Source organism: Gavialis gangeticus, unplaced genomic scaffold (assembly GCF_001723915.1).
Source record: "Gavialis gangeticus isolate Ggan-Ray unplaced genomic scaffold, GavGan_comp1, whole genome shotgun sequence".
In the NCBI taxonomy this organism is placed as follows: Eukaryota; Metazoa; Chordata; order Crocodylia; family Gavialidae; genus Gavialis; species Gavialis gangeticus.
In genome coordinates this window covers 16,383-24,739 of record NW_017728990.1, presented here as the reverse complement: position 1 = coordinate 24,739, position 8,357 = coordinate 16,383, and the positions used below count along the sequence as shown (strand labels likewise).

The 8,357-nt window shown below is 46.3% G+C and overlaps 1 pseudogene; it reads right to left on the bottom strand.

Moving 5' to 3' along the window:
• Nucleotides 1-800, bottom strand: part of LOC109295540 — a 6,051-nt pseudogene extending 5,251 nt beyond the window's left edge.
• Between the last annotated feature and the right edge of the window lie 7,557 nt (nt 801-8,357).

Here is an 8,357-nt window from a genome sequence, read left to right as displayed (position 1 = left end):
GCGGCTGGCTCTTGGCCACATGTACATGAAGATGGCTGTCCTGTAGAACAAGGTCACTGCTGTCAGGTGGGAGGTGCAGGTGGAGAAGGCTTTGCGCCTGCCTTGGTTTGAATGGATGCGCAGAATAGTGATGGCAATACGGCCATAGATGGCCAAGATGAAGGAGAAAGGAATGAGCAGGGTGAAGATGTCCCTGCCGAACATGACAGTCTCACTGAAGCACATGTTGGCACAGGCCAGCTGCATTACTGCTGGCGCCTCGCAAAAGAAATGATCTACCTCATTGGGGCCACAGAAAGGCATTGGCAGGCCGAAGACAGGCACAACAGAAAGCATGAGGCTGATCAGCCAGGCAAAGGCAACTAAAACTTGGCAGGCTCTGTGGTTCATGATAGTCATAAAGTGCAGTGGAAGACAGCTTCCACAGCTATGTAGAGGTCATAGGCCATGAGAGCCAGCATCATACACTCAGTGATGCCACAGGTCAGTGCCAGAAATATTTGTGCATTGCAGCCAGCACAAGAGATGGTCCAGTGCCCAGATGCCAGACTGAAAAGCATGCAAGGGACAATGCTGGAGGCATAGGAGATGTCTAGGAAGGAGAGACTGTTCAGGAAAAAGTACATGGGTGTGTGGAGGCATGAATCTAGGCGGATGAACCCAATGATCACCATGTTGCCAGCCAAGGTGCCCAGGTAGGAAGTCAGGAACCCCACCTAGAGCATAGCTTGCACCCTGGGCTGGCTGGAAAAGCCCAGCAAAATGAACTCAGTCACTGCTGTTTAGTTTCCCCTTCTCATGCTGCTAACAGCGCCTCTCCTGCAGGGAAGGAAAGGAAACATGGAGGAGTCATTCAGGGCCTGGTTCTGCTGTGTCATCTACCTGCTGCTACACAGTTGGATTCCAGACTGTGTGCTTCCATGTGGGAAAAGGAACTTTACTCTTTTATTTGCAAAGAAATCCTGTCTAAACTGAAGTAAATATTGCCTGCTCAAGTCACCGACAACCTGAGACAAGTTCACGGCACTGATGGGGGAAATAGCTGGTGGTATCTGATGGCCTTTGTTATGCTGGAAGGCAGCTTGCATCACTTGAGTTTTTCTTTCTGGCCTTAAAACTCCAGAAAGAAGCCATGAGTACTGAGAAGTATAATGTGTGTTTTTCTCTCCATAATTGTTTTTATTCTGAAACCTAGTAATAGCAACATGCAAGTGAAGAGAGTTAATGATTTTTCTGTTATAGTACAGTGTCCAGGGGATAGCATGGGGAAAGCTTGTAAGTGAGATACCAGTGTGCCAGGCCAGGGTCCACGAGTCTGTTCCTGGTTGTGCCACAGACAGCTTGCTAGACCATGAGCTGAATCCTTTTGTACTTTGCTTTGTGGTTCTGTAGGATGGCAGTGATAATAGTTCCTTAGGTGGTTAGACTCTTTTGATACTATTGCAATACAAGGAACCTCTGCCTTCATTTGACCCAACCAGAAATACTTACTGTATGTTTCATAAGCATCTCAGGGAAAAAATAACGGCTGCCTGAAGTTAGATTTTCTAAGTCCAAACTCAGTCCTCTAAACTGGTCTTTGTGGGCTGGAGCCAGCTGCATGGAAGAGTGCAGGGGCCAACCCAGCCCCAATCTGACCACACAGGACCTGGGAATTTGGCAGCAGGAGAGGGGTGGTAGTATTAATTTCCACTGCTCCCTGCTGCCATATCCCCTGACCCATGGGGAGCCCTGCAAGCTGGATGCCATGATTGTGTACCCCTGCTCTAAACCTAGCATTTAAATAGGTTTGGGGGATTCAGCTTGAAAACGTAGGTTCTGATCCTGACTGAAAAAATGCTTATTTCATCAGAATGCAAACACTTGGGAAATCCTATTCTTTCCTAAATAATCTCTGAAGAGACACTAGAAACTCTTTCAAGATGGAAACATTGAAATTGCACATGGAATCACACAAATGAATACATGTACAGATCAGCCTCCAATGCTAAACCACAGAATATACCATTTTACCAATACCCTGGAATTATCATCAGCATTGTCATATTGTGGTAGCACTGCGGAGCCCATGACCGTGTTATGCTAGTCACCCCAGAAACACATACTCCCAGAAACACCTACTTCTATAATGTGATTGTAATTGTCCCCCAAAAGCAGATGTGTCATACCATCATTCTCAAACACGTGCACAAACCTCTACTCTTTTCCAATAATTTATATGTATAATTGAGCAAGAATAATTATAAGTATGTAAGTTCTACTGTAGCTGATAAGTCCAGTAAAATCTACTCAATGTGTAACAGGATAACTCATCGCTATGGGCTTATTTGTTGGTACACAGAATCCCTGCCAAAGACCCGCTGATGCAAAAATCTTTCAGGAATCTGTCACTGGCTATAGTGTAACTCATCATTTTCAAATATACATGCATCCTAAATCACACTGGAATTCACTCCCAATTATTTGTCAGCTTAAAGGTACCACCTTATTGGGTAGCTTGTGATACTTTGAGGATTTAAGTAACATGGTGAGCAGTTGGCAAGCCTCATTTTATCTCAAAGCCCAACCTTAGCAGCAGTCACAACGAGAAGGAAGGTCCATTGAGGTACTATGTTGAGCAGAAAAGTGGAAACCAAAGAAGAAATAGTTAAATCAATGTATTGATCGAAAGTCAATGTTTGTAAAGAATGAGATGTGTAATATACCACACTCTGAATGACTGGCTTCACAAACAGGAAATATTTTTGGTGCAATTCACCAAGCCACTTTTTAGTGAGCTCTGAATTTTTGTAGCAAGGCTGTATATTGTATGTTGATAATCATTTTTTTTGTGTAAACCTACCATCTGTATAAGCATCATATGAAGTGAGCCTTCTGCTTACAAAAGCTTATGCTGTACAGCTCTGATTTAATTAGCCCAAGGTGCAAATCTACCTTGCCTTCTGCATGAGCATATAATTTTCACACAATGAGCCAGAGTACTGAATTCACACTCAGTATTTTTGTAAGAATACATTTTTCTTTTTGTTATAAAAGTCAGAAATAATTCTTTGCTGTGTCTTGATAAAGCATGAAAAATACTCTAACAAAGAGCTGAAACTGGCTTACTACTGTTCATCAGTCCCTCATGAATTAGTTAGCATTACCAATTCTTTTGGAATGATGAATAAACCCGCTTCTACTAAATATATCATATTTAACACTATCCCCATCATGAAAATAAGAAAACAGCAAAGCCAACATAACCAAAATAAGACATTGGATGAAAGATTAGGTATTTTATGATGTTGAGCTATATGCTTATACTTAATACAGTTTACACTTAGCATGTTGATAATGCAATTCAGTTTTCTTTTCTTTTCAGTTTTATCTTCTAAAAATGTGTTTAGTATGAGATAAGTAGGTACACCAAGATGAGATGTGTACGTAGACTGTTGTACCCTGAATCTATTTTTTAAATAATATTTTTTGGTAGTGTGGAGTGTTAAAAAATGTAACAAAGCAGGTCTTCTTGGGTAGTGGATAATTAAGAGGGTGCAACAACTCTCTACAAAAGACCAAATGCTAAGGGATTAAAATACCAAGAAAAGAGAGGTTCTGGTGGGAGAGAAAGGGGGTTTAAATGAAAGGAGAAGCAAGGGTTGTTTTTTGTTTGTACAGAGGGATTTCATAGACATTAGGGCTGGAAGTGACCCTCCAAGATCATTGGGTCCAGGCCCTTGCCCAAAGGGCAGGAGTCAGCAGGGGGCAAATAATCCCAGCAAGATAGGCATCCAAGTGTTTTCTGAAAGTACCCAGAGTAGGAGCTTGCACCACCTCTGTGGGGAGTGTTTTCCAGAATAGGCCCTGGGGACTCAGACAGTAAAGAAGTTTTTTCCTTTCCTAAAATGTGCAGCCCAAAATGGTCTTCCAGGAGTTTGTGACCATTGGACCTTGTCTTCCCATGGAGTGCTCTGGTGAACAGATGTTCTTGCAGTTCTTGGTGCACATGCCTTATATACTTACCGGCTGCCACCAAGTCACCCCTAAGCCTATGCTTTTCCAGGCTGAAAAGTCCCATGTCCCTCAGCCTCTCTTCTCTTTTGTCCTCTAATCATTCTTTTTCATAGTTTCATAGTTTCTAGGGTCGGAAGGGACCTGAGCAGATCATCTAGTCTGATGATATCTCTTGTTGGATCAGTTGTATACTTGGGGGAGATGTTATACAAGCTTTCAGGTGCAAAATTTCTTTTTCAGGCCTGAGAAAGAAATAGCTGAAGAAGGGCACATTTCACCCAAATGATTATCTAACATCCCTCCAAACTCCACTGTTGATTTAATAAAATATGTCATCAAAAAGCCTTGCTTTGTGCATACTTCCTGGACCAGCATAGTACAACAACTATCCAACCCTACTTAAGGAAAGAAGAAATTATAGTTAGAAATCAGAAATCTTCTCTAAGTGTAAGTTCTGTTGAATGCTAGAATTGTCGTAACAAATGAGGAGAGGAATTCCTGTTGCATGAGCCACTGCAAAAGAAACTAGACCCATCCCTACAGAAGAGGTTTTCAGGCAGTGAGCCTACAGAGATTGGGGCAGGGAGATGGCTGATAGCCCAAACAGTGGAGAAGAAGGATTTAGCTCTGATTTCTATGATTCCTCCAACCAGGAAGCAAAATGTGGGGGGGATTCAGAGCAGGAAAGGAAAAAAGATACACAGGGATTGATTTAGAGGAGAGGTGAGAAAAACTAATGATGTGACGGTGGTTTGGTTAAGAAAAGGCAACAGCAAGTTGCTATGATGACCAACAGATATCTGGAGGGTGTGGGACCCCCAAAGAGAGAAGGCATTGGGGTGGGGGGGCATTATAAATGGGACCACTGGGAGGACAGTGAGCACAGAGAAATGCAGGCTGAGTCACAGGATAAATGGCTTGCCGGGCAGATCTTTTAGATGAGCTGAGAGACCATTTCCCAACCAAAGTGATGGTGCAACTAATCTCGACAGAGGTTTGGGCCTTGGCTCTTAGCTGGTGTTGGTGGTTGCAGCTCACTGAGGATCTGTCTATCACTGCAGGGTTCAATCATAGGGTGGGTGAAGTTGGACAAAATGTGATCTCATTTGTTATTATCACCATTACAGCCCCAGAATAAGGCCGTGTCCCAGGGCTGGACTCCAAATACAGAACAAAAATTCTAAATTCTAGTCTCTTCTGCTGCTTTCATGTCAATAAGATTGTAAAACACACCATGAAGACAAGCCACAGAAATGATATAGCCCAAAGAGGGGCCAGAGACCAACCCTATTTAGAAATCCTACCATGCATTGGCAAACTGGGTGCTTTTCATCCTGAAATCTGTGCTGATTTGGCTAGATCCTGAGCTTGAATTTGATGGAGTCCTTGGGTTCAGTCCCTTTGGCCGCTACTCAGTGGACAGTGTTGTTAAAATTCTGCCAGTGGGCGAAGCAAAAGGAACTCTTGGCTTTACTCCCATGTCCTGGAAGGTTCCCAATGAAGGGCATCCTCTACTACCGCTCACGAGAGGAGAGGATTCCTGAGATCCATTTCAGAGAGTGATTTCAGCCTTTCTGAAATTACAGGGATGAAATGGTACTTCTACATAAGCCCTTGCAATGGTGAATCTCAGCAGTGTTTCTGGGGCAAAGACACACCCTGTGGATCCATGCCCCAGGGATGCAATTAAAATGAAACCATGGATGCTTGAAGTCAAACCTTTCAAAACTGGAAGTACCTAATGAGAACTGAGGAGGCTGTCTGTGTACAGGTGTGCTTTGAACATCTTCAAAGTTGCATGCACCACTGATTGGAAATGTCTTGATTCTGCAACCCACCTGTTTATCAGGCCTTTCCAATCCTTTTTCTTCTTTTCAAAAAGCAGTTTTCATGCCTGGTAAGAGCTATCTAATCTTCAGCGTTATAGGGTGCCTGTACATGAGCAGTGAGGCTGCTCCAAGGCACTGGGATTCCATCATATTAGAACAGACCCAATTAATCAAGTCTGCTGGAGTGTGGCAATTGCCTCGCTCCAGCAGCCTTCTGCATCTTGTGCATCAGCATCCCTGCACTGAAAAATGGTGGCAGGGACACTTGAACTAAAGCTTGTTGAATGAGCTTTAATTCAAGAGCCTCTGCTGCCATTTTTCAGCACCCACCACAGAGTAGAGTCAGAGTGATACATGTTCAACCTTTGTTAATGGAGGGAGCCTAGAACCTGTATCTCCACCTTCCTGGGCAAATACCATTATGATTAGCTTAATGGACTAAGACATGGGAGGGTCTTCCTCCTCTTCTGGTGTCTAAAACACTCACAGGTTATAGGATTTTGCCCGACTACAATATTAACACTGTCAGATACGTATTTAAAGAACCACACACCCACCTGGACAACGTGCATGCTCAGTAGCTGTTTGGAGGCCTGGATAGATAGGATAAGCCTTTGGAAATGGCAATATCAACATCATGCATAGAGAAAAGGGTTCTCTCTCTTCTTTGTGGGATATGTTAGAACTAAAAGACTGATAGAGCAAAGAAGTTGGGGTCTTGCATCATCATCACCATCAATATTATTGTCTATTGTTATTAGTTACAACCAGTACCATAGCAAAAATGTTTGGCACGTGGGGCAAGTCCACAGCGGCAGCCTGCCCTTGCCCTGTGCACAGATCTGGGGGAGGGGTGGCCCTGTGCTTGCCTGGGAGTGCATGTAGCAGCGGGAGATGCCCTCCCCACCATCCCTGCACCCTACCAAATGAGCCGTTTGCAGCTCTGTCTCGCACCCCACCCTGGCTGGGCAGCACCTGTTGGCGCCCCTTCGCGTCACCCCTCTCACCACAGTACCGGTTACAACAATTACATTAACTACAGTTACAGTAAGACAGATACCATCATCCTTCAGTACAAATGCAAGGTGATGTCACAGATGATGAAACCAACATTTATTAGGATGCTACAAACATTGCAAACTAGACTATGCCACACAACTGACCAGACATCATGGTTGTGGATAAGAAGGGCAGAATAGCATTGCTCATCAACACTGGAAGAGTGAAAGACTTGAGATTTTTTAGGTTGGCAAAGAGAAGACCTATGTTGGGGATTTGATAACAGTGTTCAAATAAACAGTGGGTTGTTACAAGGAGTTGTAGGCCTCTGCATCTCTATGGGAACAGAATACTAAGTAATGAGCATGGATCCGGGTTTTTGTTCCTGCAGGAAAATGGAAAAAACACAAATTGTCCCTTTTAACCAATAAAAATGCAGATTTTTAATTTTAACGGAGAAACACCTGGATTTTCCACTTTTGCAAAGAGCTCTCTGCAGGCTGGCAGAGTTCCAGCCTGCAAGGGGCTGTGGGCAGTGGGAGGAGGGCAGTTAGGCAAGGGGTGCCATGTGCATGTGTGCCCTCAGACATGCATATGGCCACCAGGCACCCTGGATGTCAGCTCCTGCAGGTAAGTCTGGGGTGTGTGTATGTCTGTGTGTTGGGGGCGGGGGTTGAGGCCCCCATAGAGAGGAAGGGAGGGAGTTGGGCAGAGCTGAGGCAGCGACTACTGCCTAGCTGGGGTGGTGCATGGGTCTTGGGGCCCAGGGCTCAAATGCACGGCTGCAGGGCCTGGGTGGGGGTGGAACAGGGCTGCAGGTGGCTTGTCCAGGGGTTGGAGGTGGGGCTGGCTCCCAGCCACTGCGTGTGCTCCTGGGAGGGGCAGGGGTTGGACATGTCCCCCAGATCTGTGCATGGGACGGAGGCAGGCTGCCTGCTGTGGGTTCGGGCTCCCCACCCTGCTGCCCTCCCCCAGGGGGCCTCCTCAGCCTAGCAGGTGGGACCTGGTGCAGCAGGGCAGAGTGGAGCCAGGTTGGGAAACTCCTTGCTGCTGCAAGCCCTGTGCTGCCCTGGTGAAGTGCCCCCTGCCCACCCAGCAGTAGCAGGGGTCGCGGTGCAGAGCTGTGCTCCTTGCTGCTGCCGGGTGGGCAGGGGGTGCCTTATCATGGTGGTGCAGAGCTGCTAGAGGCGGCAACAAACTTCCTGTCCTGGCCCTGCTCTGCCCTGCCATGCTGAGTCTCTCCCACTGGGCTGCAGAGGCCCTGCGGGGAGGGCAGCAGGGCAGGGAGCCCAAGCCCACAGAGGGCAGCCTGCCCCTCCTCACCAGGCTCTGCTTGGGCCATGCTGCCTGTTGGGGAAGGGAAGCCAGGCTCCCTACTCTGCTCCATTGCAGCAGCTGCCACCTCCTGCAGATGGCAGCTGGAGTTTAGGTGCTGCTGCAGGGGGCAGGGAGCTGCAGACATAGGTCCCTGACCCTGTAGCCTTGGCAGCTAGGGGCCTCTTCCAGCAGGGCTGGGGGGGTGGGGTACATGGG